The sequence below is a fragment of the Poecilia reticulata genome, chromosome 17, assembly GCF_904066995.2.
Source record: "Poecilia reticulata chromosome 17, P_reticulata-male-v2, whole genome shotgun sequence".
In the NCBI taxonomy this organism is placed as follows: Eukaryota; Metazoa; Chordata; class Actinopteri; order Cyprinodontiformes; family Poeciliidae; genus Poecilia; species Poecilia reticulata.
Window position 1 is genome coordinate 8,502,523 of NC_088846.1, and position 23,217 is coordinate 8,525,739.

At 39.5% G+C, this 23,217-nt stretch overlaps 1 protein-coding gene across 4 annotated transcripts in view; it reads left to right on the forward strand.

The window, feature by feature from the left end:
- slc6a9 (solute carrier family 6 member 9) overlaps positions 1-23,217 on the forward strand; it is a 76,619-nt gene that overhangs the window by 30,875 nt on the left and 22,527 nt on the right. The window lies entirely within an intron of this gene.

The window sequence follows — 23,217 nt, forward strand, 5'->3', positions numbered from 1 at the left end:
TTTCGGTGATCATTCAGGGGGTCGGTGACGACTCAATACCCCCCACACCACGTGAGGAGGGGAACGCAGCTCTTTAAAAACCCGACCACGTGTGGCGGCCCTGAAAAGTTTTATAAGTAATTGCAGTGGGAAGTCCGGGCAGTGCTGTGAGAGACGGGGTTGGTAAGGAAGTGGGCCGGTCTGCCGTGTGTTTGGGGGGGAAAAAAAAAAAAGACAGAGTGGGTTTGAAAGAGAGCAGAAAAGGCAGATATTTATGCCCCCTCCCCGTTCCTCCATCAGCCCCCCAGCCCCACCGCCACTTCCAGAGGGAGCTTTAATTGCACACTTTGGCACATCATCCCCTCGCTCCGCTTCCTTTTATTAACAGTCAACTTGACTGAAACAATTAAATCCTGTGATCTGTGTAAGATAAGACGTACGGTTACTTCCATTATGGCAGGTAAAGACAAAAAAAGAGAAAAAGGGGGTTGGGAGCGTGTTTGTGGGGATGCGCACGCTGCTGTGTTTGTGTGTGTGTGTGTGTGTGTGTGTGAGCATCCGACCTCGCTGCCGGCATACATTGTTAGCCAAGTCCTTGTTTCCTGTTTCCGCCTGCTACTCTCAAGGCTGAGTCAGCTTGCTGTAGTTCTGGAGGCACTCACACACACACACACACACACACACATGCAGATTCTTACCTTCAAGCATTTACACAAACGCTCTGAGCCTTTTTCTGCGCTAACACAACAAATACTATAGTACAAATAGCTGCCCGCCTGCAAATTGAAGGGATAAGTTGTGGGTGGCAGAATGATTTTTATTTAGATCTCCATAGTGTGTGTGCACACACAGTCGTACGCAGCTACCCAACAGGGTACACTTTGGAGTGTGGGTGTACGTTTAAGTGTGCTAATCCAGCAAATCTGGACAGTTTAGATTTGCTAACAGGCGGGCACCATATTTGTCCACAAGCGTTGAGTGGCAGGACTGTAAGTCTTTGAGACTGACAGGTAGCCCTGCCTGTCCATATGGATCCACATTTATATTCATAATTACTGACCCTTTCTTAGTTTACCATAGAAAAAATAAATAAAATGTCATCGGCACTAGATTACGAGCTAATCGCTGACTGGGCAGTGATTCGTGCCTTTTAAGATGACATTTGTTCCTACCTTCCTCAACTCTTTACTTCAGTTTTATATTTTAACCATTCCAGTCTGAAAGTTTTAGAACAGTTATTCCGCCTCCATTTGTATTTCACGTTTTAGCTACAACAAATGATCTCGTTCGCCACATGAAAAATGCTTATTAAACATTAAATCTTCTCCAGGAGATGGAACTTTCAAAATTTTGCGGCTGATCTCCAATCTGGGGTATTTGCAAAGCTTTTCCCGTACCGATTTCATCCTGATTCCTCTCTAAGAACTCTAATGGAGATTTTTACAGCTTTCATGCTGTTAATAGTCGATTTTTACAGGAGCTTATGTGATGTTGCAACACTGATGATGAGAGAAGAGTTGTAAAACGAGCTGTCACCGTCATTTCAAGTTGACATTTTAGAGTGGATGTAGCTGCTAGTGTGGTTAGCACAGCGATCCTTAATCGTGGGTTTTCTAGTAGACACGTGTTGAAAACATTTTTGCTGTGTTCTGCTCAGCCTCTGTGTTATCTGCTGATCGTCTTGCTCTCGCTCGCTTCACAGACATCTCCATTTATTTGCTGTTGAAGTGGGGAAAACATTACATATTTTTCAGGCACATAATTCCATTTTATAGCAGAATGTCAACAATCTCACCTGTAGTGGTTGTAATGGATGCATCCCAACCTGCACCAGGTTGGGATGGTGCAGGGAAATATTTTTTGGGAAAAGTCTCCACTGGATCCAGAGATCACTGTGATCTCGCTTCATTTCCCGTCATCGGCCTTTGCCTGTCACAGTGCCACACCAGGCTCTGAGGTTGCTGATTTAAAAGGACATCAAATCATTAAAAAGGGACAGCGTACAAAAAGAGCAGCCAGTCAGCAATGGGTTTTTATTAAAATATAAAAACAGTTTTTACAGGTGCTCTTTTACAGGTGCTTTTTAATTGGTGCTCCGCTGCGCCTTAATGGTGAAAAAAATAAATAAATAAATCATCTCATATTGTCACGTAATTACCGTTTGGACATTGCCTTTTTTCTTATTACATTCCACTGGACTGATGAGTGTAATCGCGTTTTTTGCAGGTTTGTACTGCCTGAGTTGATTAGGTCGAGTCAAGAGCAGATGGAGCTGATGAAGCTGATTGCTTGTGTGCACACATTCAGGCAATTAAAATCCAAACAAAGTGCGGGAGTGCTTCTCTGGTTTTGTCGGAGATCATTTGATAGCATTTAACTGAACACCGACGAAAAAACCCGAAGATAAACTAAGTCCGTCCAGTCTGCAGCTTGGTGCGTCTGAGTTAAACGCTCTTTTGCTCTCGTTATCAAACATGTCGCTCCATCTTATCAAAAGTGTTGGCAGTAACGTGTTTAACAAACGCGGGTTGAATATTCATAGTTTTACTTCATATTCCAGTAATTACAGTTTAATTTGTAATAATAAATAATGTTACTGATTTTCTTCTTTTTTTTTGATAAACCGGCATCAATCGGTTTTAATCTTTGAGATGATGAAAGTAAAATAAAATAAAAAATAATAAAAATTATTATCCGTCTCTTTTCACAAAATGTTTTATTGGTTTTACAACAATCAAATCAAATGTACACGAGCTTGATTGGCAGTGCGAAGACCCTCTGCTTGGCTCTGATTGGTTGTTTCTCAGCAGGAGGTGGGTATTCTTGCAGCTGACAGAAGGACCACAGGCAGAAGGGAGAGAAGCTCAATTTTATTTATTCATTTAGGACAAAAAATGTTTTACTGTCAGGACATAGTGAGAATTGGTAAAACAAAAAAAAAAAAATATATATATATATATATATATATATATATAGTTTTTTTACAAAAATTGCCTAATGCAGCTTTAAAATATGAATTTAAATACAAATCCACAAGGGATATGCATAACTTTAGGCTTGACCGTATATTTATTACTATGCATTTTATTTGTTATTTTTGCTAGAATATACAATATAACGGTGATATAAAGTAAAACTGAGAAAATAAAAATACTCATAAACAAGTTTTGAAATAGTTTTACCATGATTGATGAGAACTCCTTTCCATGGCAATTCTGAACTTATCCTCCATACTTTTCAACGTTAGTAAGCTGTGTAGCTACTGCTGACGGATTTTAGATAACCATTTTAATCCACGTTGTCAATCAGAACTCCTTAGCTATTTACTTTCTCATATTGCGGGAGCTGCTAGTGGATTAAATATCAAAAATGTTTCAATGTTAATTACATCATCACATAATTGTAAGTCTCTTCTAGGAGGACCAGGAGGAGCTAATGGATGCCACTATAGTGCAAGAAGCAATGAGTTACCATTATATTTAAGACTTTCCTTAATCTATTATAAGAACCAGATTATAAGAACCATATTTAAGACTTGTTAAATCTCAAAAATGAGTCAGACTTTTTTTTAAACTTAGCAGCAACCTCAAAAAGTTGATTTATTGCTTTTTTTTACATTAAAAGTATATAATTCGCTCAGTTTTCTCTGCAACACTTTTCCAACACGTCTAAAGTCATTAGGATTCATATCTCAGTAAGAGGCTGTTGACCAGGCTGTAATCAAAAGCATGTTCCAGCGTCTCTTTTGTCATTTCGCAGCTCGCAGCAGTAGCCGGACCTCAGCGCGCCGGGACAATAGTCTGAGGTCATGTGTATGATTTTCAATATATGCTTGACTGGTAATTGGAGTAATAAGAAGGTCGGATGGCTCCGGTAATTGCTGAGCGAACGCCGGTGATTGGCTTTGACGTGCTTTATACTGGGAAGAAAAAAAGGAATGGGGAGGAAAAAAATAAAATAAAATAAAATCAGACAAGCTATAATTACCCTGTCATTAATTTGAAGCGATGTCATTTTTGAAAAGTCGCCATCAAGTTACACGTGAACTTTTTTACACTCTGTTGTGTTTGAATTTCTGACTGACGCAAATGTTTGAAGCATTACACCTCAAAGAAAGTAGTTTCAGCAACAAAACTGGTTGTTGTTTTAAATAGGTTTTTAAACAGACTCATTAAAGTAGGCCATTACTGCACTCCAGCGCTCACCTTTTTGGTTCATCCCTATCCATGCTGTTGAGAATAAATAATTCTGTGTTTTCCTTCTGTCTCTGTTAGCTAGTTGCAAATCTAAAGATAAAGGAAATGGCATGTTAGGAAACACCCTCAAAGCTAAGAATCGAGAATATGACCAACTAGGTAATGAATTCTTTGGGTCGTAGCTTAGATAGAGGAGATCACAAACTCTTCTTGGGTGCCATTTTGTCTGTTGTCTCCTAAAGGTGGCATGTCAGAATGGACTGGCTGTATTTTGGTATTAATAAATAGAATTCATAAATACAACTCACTGACTCTTCTTTAACCTCATATATCAAGAACTCAGCATGGAGAACGGATGATTCTCTACAATACCAGTGTACCCGGGACGTATTTAGCCTTTCTGTGCCGCAGGCTGTCACCGTTTTAGCGAGGTGCGCTATAGCTTCTCCTGTTTCATTCCATCCTAAACGTGCTGAATAGAGCAGAGACTGATAATCTGGCAGGAACGTTTGAAATAAACATGGGCATAAATGTGACATGACTAATCAAATGAGAAGCATCCACGAACATCACACACACACGCGCACACGGCGTTTACGTTAGCTTGCCGCTCATTCTCAGCTCGGCACATTACATCTGTCCTGGGAAGCCAGCAGCAGGGGCCAGCGCACAGACACACACACAAAAACACTTGGCTCATCTGGGGGCAGGTGCTGGCAGTTTATGGAGCGCAGCAAAGTAGCTTGCATTTACTCTGAGCCAAGGTTTGGCAAGCAGGGGGAAGAACCGACACATGTGGAAAAGGGAGACGGAAATAGACTGAATTAAAAAAGTGGTTGTGTGTGGATGGATGTGCGTGTAGGTGTCCCTGCGGTGGCTCCGACCTCGGGTCTGCCTCCGTACTTTGCTTTGGTTTGGTTTCTGGGCTCACAGCTGCCCTGCTGAAGCATTCGCTTGCACTGCGCAACACGAGGCAAACTAATAAGACTTGCGTTTGTGGAGGGAGAACTAAAACTTTGATTTCAGTTTTAGTTTAAGTGATAATCTACGGAACCCCCTAGGGGACATGGTGATTTTTTTATTTTTTTATTTTTGCTTTTGCTTTCCCTCGCAATAAGCAAATATTGCTTACTGCAATCATAGAGATGAATCTTCAGATTACCATCACAAAAAAGACTCATAAAACTGTCGGATATGACTTTGTTACTCCGTGATAATAACTCAGAAATAGTTTGGATGTATTTTTTCTCTTTCGTTCTTATCGGCATCGCCAATAAAGTTAAATAAATATTTTATTATCACTATTGCAGTAGCATATTCTTACACAAAGAAATTATTGTTTGAAAAACATCAGTGGTATAACAGTTGAGACGTCCAGGAAATAGACATGTATGTCTTTTTTTGTTTTTGTCAGAATTGACTATTTTTGCATTAATTAGAGTATCCAGGTTTTTACTTATTGCTTCTCTTGGTTATAAATACACAGAAGCCAATTTCTTGTCAGCACATTTCAACATGGATTAAGCAGAAATAGCTACTGATCTGAACTTTCCCTTATAATAATATAAAGTCAGAGCAATAATTAAAACGTTTAAAGCAACTGGAGCCGGGACAGAGAAGGTAATTTTCCCGTCACGCGCATTGAGAACGATGGTAAGTTTACTGCTAAGAGAACGGCAGCAAAGAGTGGGATCCTGCGGTTGCCAAGTCTCCATAGCAACAATTTATATTGAGGTTTTTTGTACACGTCAGCAGCGCCGCTGTATATGTTTTACAGTAGCCAGCCTAAACTGTCTTATAGTAATCAACAAGTTTGTTTAGAATAAAAAACAGACAGGAGCAAAGAGGTCAAAGGTAATAATATATTTCCTCCACGTTTACCTCCTGAAAATGCCTTTGCCTCAAGTGAAGGCATTTTGTAACCAGGTAACTTTACTGCCGAAGGAGCCCGAGACCTTTGACTGTACCACGCTGTTGTGCCTGCACTTTTATGCTGATTCCTGGAACTCTTTATTACAAACCAGAACTAACGAGCCCATTGTGGAGAGTTCACTTCTGTCTCGCTCTGTGAGAATGGCATCAAGCCACCTCAGGCTCATGATGCCCAACATTACGAGACTTCCACTGTGGGAAATTGGTGGGGAAGGTCGTTGTCCCTAATTACACCCACTCTGGTTTAAAACAGATATTTGTAGTTTTGTCCTGCATATGTGTGATTCCTTTTAAGTCCTGTACTCATCCTAGGTTCTATATTTGTTTTAACTTGTCTGTAATACAAGCCAGTCATATTTTTTTTAGTTGAAACATAAAATTAAAGCTTTTTAGGTACAGTGGAAGCAAATGTTAATTTGCTTATGAAGCTGCAGAGATACTGAGAGGAAGCATTAACACAGCAAAATGATGATATACTTTCACAAATTATTGCTTGGGAAAAAATAATAAAACGCAGCTACTTTTGAAACTGGTTATTTGTATACACAACGAGAAGATATTTTCAGCCATATTCTGATATTAAATTCAATTCAGTTAAAAAAATACTTCATTTTCCCAGAGGGAAATGAAATGTTGGCGTAACTCATGTCATCCAAAATTCAGAGTCATTGTTGATGCTGCCGGCAGGAAGGATTTCTGGTCAGTATTGCAGCAAATCTGAAGAGGCTTCTGACCGAAGTCTATTGCTGTGTCTCGGTTTTGTATCTCGACAAGCTAACGGCTTAATTTCCGGGCAGCAGAGACGAGTCCTGGATGACATCATAGTTTGTTAGCAAGCAAATGAGCAACTACCTCATTTGCTCATTTGCAAATCTTTGGCTGTCTAGTTGAAAAGTCGAGCAGAGAGACGTTGGAGTCGTGGCCCATAAAATGATTGAAAGAGAAGGTGGTTTGAACTTCTCCCCTCTCTCTCTGCTCTGGTCCTTCTCTGCCTCCATGTGATTCAGATATTATTTGAGATGCTAACCAGCTGCTCCCAGTTTTGAAAGCAATACCATTTCGCCACGGTTGCACATAACCATGAAAACGTCGCCTATTTCAGGTCAGTTAGGATTAATACAATTATATTTTTTGGCTGATTGCCAGAATAATGACAGAGAGAGAGAGAGAGTATTCTGATGATCTTTTGTTTATTTCCTCAAAGTCAAATGTTTACATCTACTAAGACGTCCAATTGAGAAAATCCAGATGATGATGCTTCTTTACTAGTTAAGAATCTAATCTAATAGGTACATTTAAAACATATGAGTTAATTGGAGGCACAGCTGTCGGTGTGTTTCTGGGCTAAAACGCAATCAAAGGAATCAAAGAGAATCACAAAAGTACGGCCCGTCCTTTGGTACATTTTCCAGTTGGCTGAACATACCAAGTTCATCTGTTGTAAAAAGTATTAAGTATGCACCAAGGACATGTTCAGCCATCTTACTCAGGTAAGAGTGTTGTAGGTGAACATGCTTTGGTGCAAAATGTTGATCACACACCTAAAGCAGAAGACCATCAGAAGGTAACAGAAGATTAGCTGGTAAGAGAACGTCAGTATCTCCATGGAAACAAGACCTGCACAGAAATGGACTAAAGGGTTTCTTATTGAGGAACAAACCACAGCTCCAAAACCAACAACACAGTTTTTGGACAAAGATCTTTATTGGAGGGGTATGATGAAACAAAAATGTAAATGTTTGGCCATAATGATCACTGTCACATTTGGAGGAAAGCGTAAAAAGATATGCCTGGGAAGTACAAGGGAGCAACATGTTGTTTAGCAGTTTTGCTACAGGACCCCTCCTGCAGCACATACACCGGTTCACTTTACAAAATGCAAATCTAAAATTCCCTAGTAGAGCTACAATAAGGACTATGGCAGGCAGAGGAGCTTGATGCTTTCAAAACTGTCTCATACTGTCGCAACACAGATTTCAGAAACATCTAAAAAGAGACACAAAAGTTTATAAAAGTTACATATTTCATCTTTAATATGGAGAGATACTTCTACAGTGGGTGAATGTTTATGTAAAATGTATACTATTTAAAACTTGATGGAGGGGGGAAAAATGGGATAAATCAATATTAAATTGTTGTAAAATAAAAAAAATAATACCACTTTGTATGATGCCATTTGCAGTGCAATCAGGCATTTTACTATCGTATCAATTTTAGACCAAGGTTTAAACTCAGCATTTTGCAATAAACCAAAGCTAAGAACAAACTCTCATTAGCATTTAATGTGGTGGCTTTTTGGAAGCCTAGTGTTTAATGAACTCTGCAGGTCTCCACAGAGCAAAGCTTCAATAAATCGATCCCAATTACGTCGACGTCATGACTCTCCTCCTCAGCTGCCCTGATCTGGATGCATCGCATTTACATTTCGTTGCGCTGCAAGTTTTTGACACGGGGAGCGGGGGGGAAGAAGTTTAGGCAGAACTCTGAAACTGGGTGAGGAGAAAAGGCTGATGAGGCTTATTCATCAGCTTTGTCATGGATTTGCAGCAGGCAAACACCAGGGGAGAAAAGGAGCTGATGACAAGGCTCGGTGAGGCAGCATGTTCACCGTGTTAGCAAGGAAATGCAGAGGGGGTTAGGGCTGATAATGCTTGTTGAGTCTACATGTGTGGTGTGTGTGTGGATGTGTGTGTTCTCGGTGAAGCAGCACACTTGCTTTGCAGTATGAGGGATTAACGGCGGCTCCATAGAGAGGATGTTTGTTAACACTGGCTCCAGTGGAGAGTGCTGGGAGGAGAGCTAACAAGCGGGATGGTACAATGCTGTAAATTAATTAGCCAGGATGCCAGCTGCAGGGAAAGATCACTTTGATTAACTCTGTTTTGCTGTTTTCCTGTAGAAATTCAAATAAGTTGAGTTGGTAAAAACAACTGAAATTATTTTTGACTGGATTTCCTTTTTTTTTTTCCTTCTTCTTTTTAGGAATAATTGTTTGATCTTGGATCTAAAAGTTATGGTTATGATTGCTGATTTTTTTCTTCTAGATTTGCTAAAATACGTCTTCATAAACTAACACAGTCCAAATAGCCGCATTTACACAATGTGAAGTTTTTTTTACATGTTTCCAACTTCAAACATTCGATAGGATTTTAAGTCACAAACCAACACAAAGTAGCATGTAATTTTGAAGTGAAAGGAAAAACGTGCCTGGATTTCTAACTTAAACAAAATCAGCATGATGCATCCACCGCCATACCTCATAGTGGGGATACTGTGTTTTTTGTGATGCGCAATGTAAGTTTTCTTTTCTTTCAAAAAGGGACATTTTAATTACATCTTACCAAAGCACCTTCCAGTCTGTCTGTCCCACCACATAGATTGATTGAATTTCAGTTTCACGTCAAATTAAAAGCTTTTTCTTTGAGTTTGAGTTGCTTGGCTTCTTCTTCCTGGTAGGTAAAGAGTGTGTCTAAATGTCTACAGGTTGAGATTCCTGCTGACAGCCTCGTCAGGCTGTACCACATTTGTATTAGTTGTTATTTGGCAGCCATTTTGTCTTACACCTTGTGTGTCCATATGCTTTAGCTAAACCAGCATTTAAGTTCCCCTATGTGCCATTTTTGCAGGTCAGTTTGTCTTCTGTTTGTTTGAGGTTTGGTTGGTTCTGATTTTTGAGTCTCGTTTATGGAGTTGGGTTGCCTGATTAAATGTTGGCTTTGTTAATCGTGTTTCCATACTTTTGGGGGTAAATGAAAAATCCACATTTTGACTTAAACGCCCGTGTCCTCCATGCTTTACTCCTTGGTCCTTATATGTCCACAATATCACATCAACTTATCACATTAAATGAACAAGTCCACATCTATGGAGTGAAACACCTACAGCTGCTCTTTGTAAAATAAAGGTTTGTCATTTTCCTTCTTGTATGCTATTTTGCGTCAAGCTACACGGCGACATCTCGATAAAACACCTTCACGAGGAACTGTAGCTTCTCTCCTTAAGCAGACTATGGTGCTTTGGTGGTCAAGTGGTAGAGTCAGATCCTTCCTGTTGAGCTCATCTTAGTCCTATCATGATGATTTCCTTGTACCTCAACCTTGTTGCAGCAGCTTTATTTGTATGATATATTAGAAGGAACTTTACAGAAACATGCCAAAATTCTTATTTATTTTTCATCAACTCCACACTGCAGAAACACAAAATCTTACCAAGTAATTTTGGTCTAGTTTCTAGTTTCTAGTACAAAAACTCACTTGAAAGTAACTTTTCAGGAAGACATAGTGGCTTAATTGTTTTAAGTAAGTAATTCCTTAATATTGATGAAAAGTACTTGTTCCAGTGGCAGATAAATGAACTTATAACATGGGAGAAATGTCTTGTTATAAGGTGAAATAATCGTCCAATTGAATACGTAGGAATTATTTACTCAAAACAAGCATCTACGTCTTGCTAAAAAGTTACTTTTAAGTTCGTTTTGTCTTAATTTCAAATGTACTGAAATATTTGCACTAGAAACGAGGCCAAAAATACATGGTAAGATTGTTTTAGTTTTTCCAATGCAAATGAAAAGATTTGGTGAAATGATCTGTGATTTAATAGCAACCAGGTATATTTAGGGGGGAAATGAGTGATATAGATCTGTTTTTTTTTTTTTTCCATGCACATCATCTAGCTCATGGTCGTTTTCGTATAGTACGGCAACGCTACATCCTTGTTTGGATTCTGTCTGATTCAAAGCCAGGTGGTAAAAGCCATTTGTTGCAACCTAAAAGAGACTGGCTATTCTTAAGAGAAAAAAGACCTTTTCCGGGATTTTTTGTGACAAAGACTTGAGCTCTAAAAATGCAGGAATAAACGCAGAAAGTCACCATGCTTTAGGAGAAACCAGAAGCTTCCACGATGGGTTCTAAAGCAGTCGGTCGTCATTGCGCGATACTTATGCGGCCTCGAACCGACGCTTCAATCAGCTAAGCATGTCAGCACTACGATCAACAAAACAAGTCTGTGAGCCTCCTTCAGTTCTGACTCTACAGCCGATGTTGTGGAAACACTACAGCTTGAAGACGACTCGCACAGCATTCGCTCCGGCTTTTGGCAGTTCTGGATGCCGTATCTAGTGCTCTTGCCCTAACATAAACGCGCTGCTTATGTCTGTGGCTCTGTGTATGTTTGCGAGTGGAGGGGTGCAGGTGAACAGCTTGCGAGGGCCAACAGCTCCGCGGGCCAGTCTCGCGCATCACTTGACTTGCCATTCCCCGATGAAGGCCTACGCACAAATGAACTTGTTAAGCAAAAGTGAGAGAATACGAAACAGAGAGAGAGAGAGATGTAGTAGCTCCCCCTAAACCTGCCTGCTGGTCCACACAAAATCAGCCCTAACCCTAACCATACCCCCAAACCTTTGGCCCCTCCATTGCCAACTCTCTTTCTGTGACATCTTCTCTGAAGCTCTAAGTGTCTGTCGCTGTTTCAGTCAGCCGCTGCAGGTGTCCAAATCTCTCCTGAGATTTGGACACCTGTTTTCTCAGATTAAACAATGTAATGCCATTGTTTAATCTGAGAACATCCTATTTCTGAAGCTTCACAAAGGCCTGACAGGTTGCCGTCGTCCCACACTTGTAGAAAAAGAGGAACGAAGCAAAAAGATTTGGTCTCTGCAAGGCAGTCGTGGTTACTAAAAATTCACGGGACAATTTTTTATTTTTTTAAAAGAAAAGAAATTTTGTCATTTCTTACCATTTCTTCAGTGGTAAGAAATGACTATTGGCTATATATAGGTAGATAGACAAAGATTCTCATGGTACAAAAATGCTTCAAGGTATTGAGAAACTGATCCATGCATTGGTCATTAGTAATATTTTTTTCTTGCACTGCAAGATGAAAGCTTTACAATTCATATCTTTCTTTTGATGTGGGGAGACTAATGATGACGTTTAATCTGCATGGATTATGGTTTTTAATTGAACTGCTTCACATTTAGATTGCATCTTATCTCGTTCTGTGAACATTGGATAGCTGATTTTGAAATCTGGTTTTATTAATGCTAATGTGAATTTGTTCTTAGCTTTAGTTTGTTCCTTATTGCAAAATACTGAGTTTAATTATTATTGCATGTAAAAACCAAATCTTAATACAATAGTAGAGTGCCTCTTTCTACTGCAGATGACTTTTTTTTTTACAGTTTGCCGCTGCTCTTGACACCTGTTTCTAAAAACTATTTACATAAACATTGAATCAGGACATATTACCTGGCGATTACTGTGAATAAACTATGCAGTTGTGATATTGAGAGCTCTGCTGTATTAAACAAAGTTTTGGGTCCATATAAAGGTTTTTGTTTCTCGTTAAAGAGTTTCCTAACAGCTGGTTTAGTCTTTGTGTCTCATTAAGCATAAAATAACCTGGATTTAGATATTTCAATATCACAGTTTTTGTCAGTTTGTTCATAACAAAATATAATTTTGCAGTTTATATCCAATCCCCGCTTTTTACCAAAGCTTTTTCTTGCTGCTACAGATTTAATCTGATTCCGATCGCTCCTAAACACCCTTCCTCTCTCAGTAACGACTTTCACACTGCAGATTGTTGTTACTGTGATTCTGCATTGTTGATCAGGAAAAAAATTTTGATTTTCGGGTTTCCAACTGACCAGTCGTCAGTTTGGGCCATTCGACTGAAAATCATTTCAGTCACTTCCAGTCAAACCTTTTTTTAACTGTCTGAATTAAAAGTCGATTCAGCCACGAAACAGATCGGTGTTAGATTGCACAGGTGTTTGGAGACAAGGTATAATTTAAACTGGTGCTGTCGTTCACAATCCCACACTGGCGCTTCTCCTCGTTTTGATACAAAGATTAAGCTCTGATGCCTTGGAAAAGTGAAATGAACAGATACCTGTACTTAGAAGTTACGCTAGATTTAAATATGACAACATTGCAAGACGCTTTTTATGACCATCAGCTGGAAATTACTTACTTAGCGCGTGAAGAGACGCGTCGTGTAAGTGACCCTTGGTCGAGCAACCATTCATTTTTTCCCACCTTTTATCTAACAAGCACCCGAATCCCTCTCATCTTGCTCCTGACACCCAAGCTATTGGACTCAATTAATCAGCCATGGAGGGGGATTTATTCAATCCCTGCCCAATGGGATCCTTTGGTATGTGGCCCCAGCAGTAGCAGGTTGAGAAGCTACGGTCTACACTGTCTTTAGGCCCATTACTCACACCTCGCAGCCCACCGATAAAAGACGCTTTGAGCTGCCCGGTTTCGGGGGGGATCCGGTGGGCTTTTTGTGCCACAATAGCCAAGAGGGATTCAGTCGGCACAGACAGACGTGTTTACTAAACTCTGCATAGGTGCAGCAGGGGAGATTACGTGTGCCATTTGGAATAAGTGGAAGGGTGACCATTGGCTGGGAATCCTGGACTAAATGGCAACATGTTGTTTTGCCTGTTTCACGGGAATCTTTTCAGCTCTTTTGGACCGGCTGGGCTTTACCAAAGAGCAGGAAGAGAGATTCACACAAGACAGTAACGGGGAGAGCTTCACATTTAATGTCTGCAACATTTACATCTACGCTGTTGAGGTTTAAGCACAACTTTATGGGAAGGACTAGCAACGGCACGCTTCACTAAGTTGACCTTATCTTTGATAAACAGAAAACAGTGAATTAATGGATTGATGGATGAAATGGGCATAAGCTGCTGGATTTTTCACTGACCCTGATTAATGCTAGGAATTATCAGACCTGCAAAACATATTCCTGTAGAGAAGGTGTTGAGACTGAAAAATCTGATTTTCTCCCTTTTATCAAATGCACCGTGCCTAAGCCCGCTTACTGCATGTCCGCTAACGACAACAGTCTTGGAAGCATGGAGGTTTATGAGACTATTTTAAAGCTATGTCATTTCCATGGTCCATTCATGTTGTGAGAGAGAGTAAGAGAGAGAATAGACACTATGAAGACTGATTGTTGAGAGCATTTTTAGTTTTTGAGTTAAAGTGTAAATCTGCATTTTCCATAATGCAAACCATGTTTTCTGCTAGTATAAGTTCAAATCCACTGCCGATATCATTGCTTTCAGATTGTTTCATGGCAAGAGAAAGCAAAGAAATGTATATATTTGACTGACAATTTAGTTTAGATCATTCAGCTAGTAACAGCTGGTCAAAGCTGCACATGCGCCGCATATCAAAAGTCGGGCACAAAAAGTCAGATTGCTGCATCTCTGTCAGTATTTTTTGAAGTTGCTTCCAAGCCTCCAGACATAATACAACCTTCACTGTCATTGCGTGAAGTATGCAAATGCTACAAATCATCCAAACATAAAATAAAATAAAAGCAACACAACAATGGAAACCACAAGTCATTTTAGGTTTTCAGTGCAAGCTATTCTTCTGAAGGCACACCCAAATATTGTTGCGCATTTTCGTTGTTTGACCTTTCTGCTTTCAATGTCAAGCAGATGTCGATGCAGTTTCTTCACATCCCCCCCTCTCTCTTTCAAGCTGACAGTTTGCCTGAGCAGCTTCTGACTTCTTAGTGCTCATAACTCGTGTGTAATTTTGTCCCAAAGTTAAAGATGGTGTAAGCTTTGCCTTGACAAATGACAGCTGTGAACCAGCCAGCACCTCTTTCACAGAAACAGGTAGCACACATGCTACATAACCCCAGATACTTGTTATAGATAGATTATGGAGGATTCTTAACTCAACATTCTACATTAGAAATGAGATGTATTCTTATACAAGGTTAGGTTTCTAAGCATGGTTCCTACATAATTTGAGAAAAAAACAATTTTCTAACCAGAAAAGTAACAATTAACACTGTTACCTTTTAAGAGAAAACTCTTTAAAAGTTTTATGAATCCTTCCTGTGGTAAGTTCATCCATCCATGAGAGAAATATAAACAAATTTGAGTGTGGAAAGAATTAGAATTGCCTTTAAAAAGGCTCATGAAACATTGGTTAAGCTTTTATAAGCAATTTGAAAATACAAGAGGTTAACCCATCCTGGACTATGACCAAAAGCTGTAACGGATTTTTTAACAGAATTTTATTGAGTTATATATATATATATATATATATATATATATATATATATATATATATATATATATATATATATATATATAATCTACATATTTAGAATTTGAATCCGGTGAGCTAAGCCCGACGGATGTTTATTTTCAATAACGTCTTAATTAAAAAACAGTCTGATACTGGGTACTAAGGACGGGTCAGAGTTACAGCCGAATTTCCTGTTTGTCTGTCCCGTCATTATGTAAAATGTGTCCCTGGTTTAAATTTCCCAAAACAATGAAATGAGCTTGAGGGTGAACAACACACTGTGGGCTGTAAGTCTGTGCTGAGAGAATGTCCTAAGTTCACAGGCCACAGCTGTGCAGTCAGGGGCCGACGGCAAAAATATCTGCGGCAACAAGCAATAAAAACAAAAACAGTTCCACAAGACAATTTTCTCACATGTTGATAAGAAAAATATGATGGTTTGGGTATTACTAAAGTCTATTTTATTCACCTGGAGAAAAGCTGATTATATTCCTGAACAGAACTACGATTTGACTTTTCAGTTATTGTGCATTTTTATTTGCTGAACATTTGTTGTACCTCCAGTGAATGCGTAGACTTCCAAAAGAAAGTACAAATTGTTTTTGCTCCAAAAACACACAATTTTACCAAGTATTTTTGTCTCATTTCTAGTGCAAATATCTTACTAAACTTGAATTAAGACACAATTCACTTGAAAGTAACTTATTAGCAAAATATAGAAGCTCGTTTCAGGTAAATAATTCCTTGATATTGACTGAAAAGTACGAGTTCCATTTGCAGATTATTTCACTTATAACACGGGGAAATTTTCTTGTTAGAAGTAAATTCATTTGCCAATGGAGCAAGCACTTTCTCACCAATATTAAGGAAGTATTGACTTAAAACAAGCTCCTATATCTCGCTGAAAAGACACTTGTAAGTCAGTTTTGTCTTACTTCAAATGTAGTAAGATATTTGCACTATAAACAAGAGTAAAATTACTTGGTAAGATTTGGTGTTTTTGCAGTGTTGAGATAAATACAACTGAGCATGCACTCAAGACTTAGAATCTACCAAAATATATCTATAGATGTACCGTAAAATTTTATTTCTAACCTTAAAATTCAAATGTGTTTCTGAACAGTGACGCTGGCGCACAATGTTTAAGCACATCCACTTTTTAGTGCGCAGGCTGTTACCGAGTGAAGAAGACTAAAGCTTGCTTTTCCATTTGGACAAAACTGGTACAAGCAGGAGATCTAAAATCTGGAGAACTAAAAACGGGGCAGAAAATCCGGACTCTACCACCAACACAAACCCACATTTGTTTGCCTGAAACTAGCAGTTGAACCTTCACTGCAACAACCGCAGCTTCCTCTGAAAGAGAGAGGGCGAGAAAAAGAAAAAAAGAAGACTGTCAGTAAAATGTCATCGCTACGCAGTGGGAACGTCTAAATAAATTTTTTTCAGACAGCACATGACACGCACAGGGTGCAGTAGCAAATCGCTTTTCTGTTGCAGAGATTATCAGGCCTGTGCAGAGCTCTGCGTGTTACTGACTGCTTCCTCATTGCAATTGTAGAAGAAGATAGGACTAATGGGTCGGACTGAAAGCGGAAGTATTAGAAGAATCAGTCAAACAGGAAAAAGAAGCGTTTAAACAAGAACGCTGTGTTTTAATATTGTCTGAACCAACAGTGTTGTGAGGTGCATGTGATTTTTTGGTAACACTTTATTTGAAGGGGTGTATAAGACTGACATAACATCTGTCATGTGCATAAACGAGTCTTTATGAATGTTGTCATGAAGTGTCATTCGGTAAATAATGACACTTTTAATGCAAAGTTGCTGTAAAAGTTACATTAAAAGTCCATTAAAAGTGCCAACTTTGCATGATTTTGTAAATAATGACAATTTAAGGCAATGTTGGCATTTTTAATGGACTTTCAATGCAACTTTTACAGCAACTTTGCATTAAAAGTGTCATTATTTACTGAATGACACTTCATGACAACAGTCATAAACATTCATAAAGACTCGCTCATGTTCATGACAGGTGTTATGTCATGTTTATGACAGTGTCATGTCAGTCTTATTCACACCCCGTCAAATAAAGTATTAACAGATTTTTTGTTATTGTCATTTTTTACTACGTGAAAGGAATCTTGCTGGTCCTGCAAGAATCAAGCATCTTCTTCCACTTTAGAGTTGGCTTCTGCTGACAGGGAACTAAATGGTCCAAAGTGTGTGCTGGTCTCTCTAAAGACCAGCACAAAAACGCTGCAGGTCATGATAAGATAAGATAAGATGGAAAGGAATAGATGTTCAGTAAAGGGAACAACAACAAACTATGAAAACAGACATAATGGAACAAACTAATGTGGCTGAAACTATAAAGCAAAAATTACCCACAAAAAACAATCAAACCAAAAACCCAAACATCCAAGAACTGAGACACAACCGTGAAAGCATCATGAGGCTTAAAGGTGACATGAGTGGCTCCATGATGCTTTAAATTTGTCTTGTGGATTTGATTTAGAACTGCCTCTGTTCTTTTGGGGGGGGGGTTGTCATTTTTCTACAAAAAATACAGATCTATTGGTCCATAGACAGATCTGTGTAAAATTATTACACATGTTTCTGTCCTGTATTTGTATGAGATTAGGAGAGTACCGGCACTTAATGCACTGGGTAGAGAGTAAAAATGCCTTGAGATGACTTTTGTCAGAATTTTAGTGCCTCATAAATAAACTGAACTGAATTCAATTTGTGATTGACCTTTACCCAAACTGCTCACAATTACTCCAGACTGAAGATTTAAATGTCAGTAGTACGTGATCTAAATCAAATATCCAAAAACCCTGGCAAACAGATCGAGGACAGCTGAAAACTCAAGAGACTAACACTGATAACACTACGATAGACATCCATCATGAGCTTCAACGCTTCTGCAGTGAATCAGGGAAGAAACTCTGAAAAATGAATGAGCACTAAACTTTGCTTCTGCAACCACAGGAGCTTTAGCTTTGTATTTAACGAATGCTGCCATGAGACTAGTGAGAATTCAGTTTGAAGAGACAAAAACATGAGAAATTACCTGGGATTTAAACACTTCTTAACACTTTTTTTTTTTCAGTGGATTGAATTTTGCTTGTGGAAAGAGAAAAAAAAAAGACAAAAGAGCAGCTAAAAACATCTAACTCAATCACTGCATCCTTACGTGATATTTAATCAACCAGTTGAGCTTTTCAGAAGCCGAGTTAAAAGCACTGGAGCGGCTGTGGAAAGCAAGCTAACCGAATGTTAACATTGATCTTTAACCCTTGTGCGTGCGAGGACTGAGGCAAACGTAGAGGTCTATGGAAAATGATACAGGTTTTATGTGTGTGGGGTCGGTTGGACCCCATTTCGACATACAAGGGCTAAGAATGTGCAATAAGCACCTAATCTACCTGGAAGGAAGAATTTGCATTACAACTGCAGATATTTGGAAAATGGTGTGCTTCTGGATAAACCGCTGTGATCCCAACTTATGTCACACCCGGCGCTCGGAGTCTGAGTCTGCACAGAGCCGATCAGCAGCTTTGCTGGCATTTCCATCCGAGGCTCTGAGCCGGCATTCTTTACCAGATCAGCTCAGTGGAGGGAACAGTTCGTAACGGGACGTTTTGACGGAGTGCTGGTCTCAAACCTGTGTGTGAATGCCCTCGCAGAACAATCTGTTTAGCTGGAGTCTAATTTTAGCAGTCGGAAACCAGTTGAGCGAATGTTAGGTGATGTTCATCAGTTTATGAGGGGGACGAATCACTTCTTTGAACGCCAGTACGTGTTTGTAACATCACTTTCAGGATTTGTCTAGTAGGTGCTGGTCTTACAGAACTTTGTAAAACTATTAGCACCCCTTTAATATTTATGCAATTTGTGAGTAGGGTCAAGAAAGTTGTTTGTTAGAATATCCCAGTTAAAGTCTAAGCTTAAATCTGATTGAAACTCTATAACTCTTGATGTTTTTTTTAATTACTTAAAAATGATTACCCTCTAAAAATAGAAATCATAGGAATACCACAAAAGATGTGCAGCTGTAATTACAAAGTAAAGATGTCCTGCAAAAAGCTAAATTTTTTCATCTGTATCTTGAAAACTTTTTCACTTCACAACAATGCAGATAAAAAAATTCTTATTAAAACATTAATGTTTGTAGCTCCGGCATGACAAAAATGTTTAATAGTTAAAATTTTTATTACTTAGCGAGGGACCGCAGATGATAATAAACAAAGCAGAAATCTGTCAAAAAAAAATGCAGCTGGTTATTCCTGAAGTTTGTCTTGTTAGCTGCTCTTAGGTGTTATCTGTTTCGCTCTTATACGACGGCAGAAATGTCCAAAAGTGACATGGGTTTGAGCAAGGTCAGAGCGGTTATTTAAAAGAAATCTGGTGAAAGCTGCGGACTAAAACGAAGGACAGAAGAGAGGGGGACTGATGGTTACATAAAGCCCAGATGGTCCTGGAGAACCATGTGACGGAGGAGTGGATGGACGGAGGGAAGAAGAGCGTCTGCATAAGGAGGTCCAGGGAGCTAACGCCGCAGGCTAGCAACACCTGGGCACAGAGACACTCCGTGGTCAGATACCGATGTCGCCCTCAGGGTTCAGCTAGTTGCCTTAGCTCAGAGTTAGTCATCACCTTGGGTCCGTCTTAATGAGATCCCTGTTCAACATGTGCCGCTTTTCATTTCATAGCAGTTAAGTAAAAATGAGAGTCGTTGGTTCTTTATCGCCGGAGGATGAGTCAGACGTATTTAAAGGCTCTTCAGGGTTTGTCAGCTGCACAACTTAACACCTGCTTCAAAAACTAACGCTTTGCCATCTATTTCCAAACTTACAAAGAATTCATTTAATGTCTTACTAAACTCACATCTTGTTTTCAGGTGAAGCCATCGTTTTAGCACTGTGCTAACGTTAGCATGCCTGCTCTTTGCTTTGACATCATTTTGTGATTATGTTGGCTTGTAAACAGATTTTTACTGCTACAAGTTCAATTTCATCATAAGCAGACAAAACCTGCAGGGAAAAAAATAGCTGTCTTGAATGTTTCAAAACTGCCCAGTGTTTCAGCAGCTCTTTGTTGCAGCTAACTTTCCTTCACCATCACTTTTGTGTAGACATCTGAGCACAGGAACGTTATTGTAAAGGGGGAAAAAAAAGATTTAGATATCTCGATTTAGCTGTATTGCAGTATCGCAGGATCTCCACATTTAAACAGGCAGTAACTGATAAAAAAAAATAAAAAAAAGACTGGGCATTACAGCTCTAAGTATTGCTGGAGATGGGAAGACATGCAGTACGGTCAGACCGGAGACCAACAACAAATAATGATTTGCACATTTGAATGATCCTACAGCGATCATTCAAATCTAACTTGATGAAGGTTCTAGCATGTATATTTGTACGGTCAGGTTTCAAGTTTCCCAATTCATCTTCTGGCCAAACGGTGTCTCAGCTTTCCAAACAGTGTCCCAGTGAAGATGCGCGTTTCTGATACTTCTAATATATAACTTGTGTACATGTTATGAAGCAAAATGTTTCACACATGACGTCATGGCTGTTTGGAGAAACGACACTGCTGTCACCAGATGAAATTTATGTAATTTTAGCACAACTGTCAGCCATTTTTGACCAGTTTGCTGACTGTGCGTCAGATTTATGGGAGTACCAGAAACGCGCAAAGGTTCTGACTAGAACGTTTGATTTAATTAAACTTCTGATTAATTGATGCAGGAATAGCTTACACCAATTATTACAGATTTAAAAAAAAACTTATTTCACTGTTCTTCTCACTGTTTTTTCCTTTTCTGTCGCATGTTTCACATCAACAATCCAACTTTATCCTCATATACAATTGGTAGGTTTCCGCTCTAGAAGGGTTCTGGCCAACTGTTCTTTGCAAATCTGTTTAACATACAGTCACTTCAGACAGGCTTTTGAGCCCGAATGACTTTTTGGAATAACTTAAATGAATTTAAGTCCAGATTTTGATTAGACCATCCAAAGCCATTATTTTAAGTCAACCATTCACGCTAAGATTTGAATTTCTTCATGAAAACAAAGTGGAATACATCGTTTCGTCAATTAGAAAAAGTTCTCCAAGTCCTGGAGCATCAGAGCAGCCCCAGACCATCATACCGCCTCCACCATGTTTGATGGTCCTTTTAATGTTCTTTTAGTTTCATGCCAGATGTAACGCAACATTCCCCTTCCAAAAAGTTTCATTTGAAGTGGTGGTTTATTAGATATTTAAGACAGCTTCATCTACTTCCAGAAACCAAACCTTTGCTAGGTTAGTGAAAAGGAACTAAAGGTAATGAGGGTAATTGCAGTCAGTTCGAAACTCTACAGGTGGGGCAATGGCCAGATCGGTTTGGATTGAAGGACATTCTTGTTTGAAATTTTACGTTTTTACTCAACTTTCCTTTGCTTGTTAATAGTATTAGTTTGATGACATGAAACATTTAAGAAGAAATATTTCATAATCTTCTTGAAAGCACTTTTATGACTTTCATGTAAGTGTAAGTAAAAGATGTGTTTGTCTCAGAATTTATAAGCTGAAACGTCACTGTGTAGCACAAAATGCACGCCTATACTCAACATTTTCTTTCTGTTCTGTCCCTGAGCTACTTGTTTCAGATTCTACACACACACTGTGTGTGGGCGTGTGTGTGTGTGTGTGAGCCTGTCTTGGGCACATCAAGTTGAAGGAACACCAGAGATCCAAGGGTCATTGCTATTCCCAGAGTTTCGTCTCCAGTTCTTGTTTGTCTTGTCGCAGAGTCGAGTGCAACCTGCCACGCCGCGTGTTTGCGCATCTGCGTGTGTTTTCCGTGCACGCCCACACCTGGTCGCTCGCGGTCGGCACAAGCAGTACTGCCGACATGTCTGCGGGAGCGCGCGCACAGCTGCACACGTGTGCTCCGCCGCTTCTTGCTCTTCCAAAGTCAACTCCGGGACGGAGATGTTGTAATGCGCCACCCGCTGCGACGGCGGCGTCTCTGCTGGCGGTCTCCACCCACGCACCGCTGCAGCCGCCAGCTCACTCAGAGGCTCCCCCCGAGCAACAGTGCTTGTTTTGCTGATCTTTTCTGTCTGTCGCACCTGCAGTACGAAGACCTGTGGAAACGGAGGTCAAGGAAGCCGGAGAAATTGCGTTTGTTTTCCCTCCAAACAGCTGGACTCACAGACAAGAGGGTTTTTTTTGTTTTTTTTCTCCAGAAAAAATGGCAGCTGTTTATATGGTTGTTGCTATTTTGTCTAATTATTTTTTTTCCATGCTCATGAACATGATGTCTCTGTAGGGGCTGTGTTTGTTGGGAAAAGGTCTTTATCAGCGAAAATTTACTACTTCTGAGTTATGTGCGAGCAATAACACTGACTGTATGAAGCCACAGTTTCAAGGTATCTCTGTGTTTTCACAGAAAATGTGAAACAATCTGATCTAACTGCGTTACTTAGCAAAGAAAGTCAACATATCCTAACTGATACAGCATACTGATTATTATAGTTAAGTTAACTTTTAATAAGACAAAGACATGAGCAGAAATGCAGAATAAATGTAAATGTGAAGTACTTGCTCTGCAGAAGCAAAAAGTGTTTTATTAATCTTCTAACACCACTGCTACTGTTTTACTAAATTATTCAGTTACAGATAAGTCTTACATCGCCTCTGTTGTAGGAATCAGGACTGATTTCTGCCAGCTGATTGGCAGTGCACAGCCGCAAGCAAATTATTCTCCATACAGCCAGAGAAAACGCCTACCTGGCGCCTACCTTTAATACCTGCGAGTTGTTATTGTAACAGTCAGTGTTATACTTTAGCAACTGTATGAACAGCTCCTCCTTTTCTGTCTTCAAAAGTCAAATGATTTTATGAATATATGCATAAATACCATTATAGTGGGTTATTTTTACTCAGCGATATGATACCTTGACAACACTGACACCTCCACATTGCCGCTGCAGCCTGACAACGGCTTGGCGCGTCGTCGAGCCTGAACACCATGAAACTGA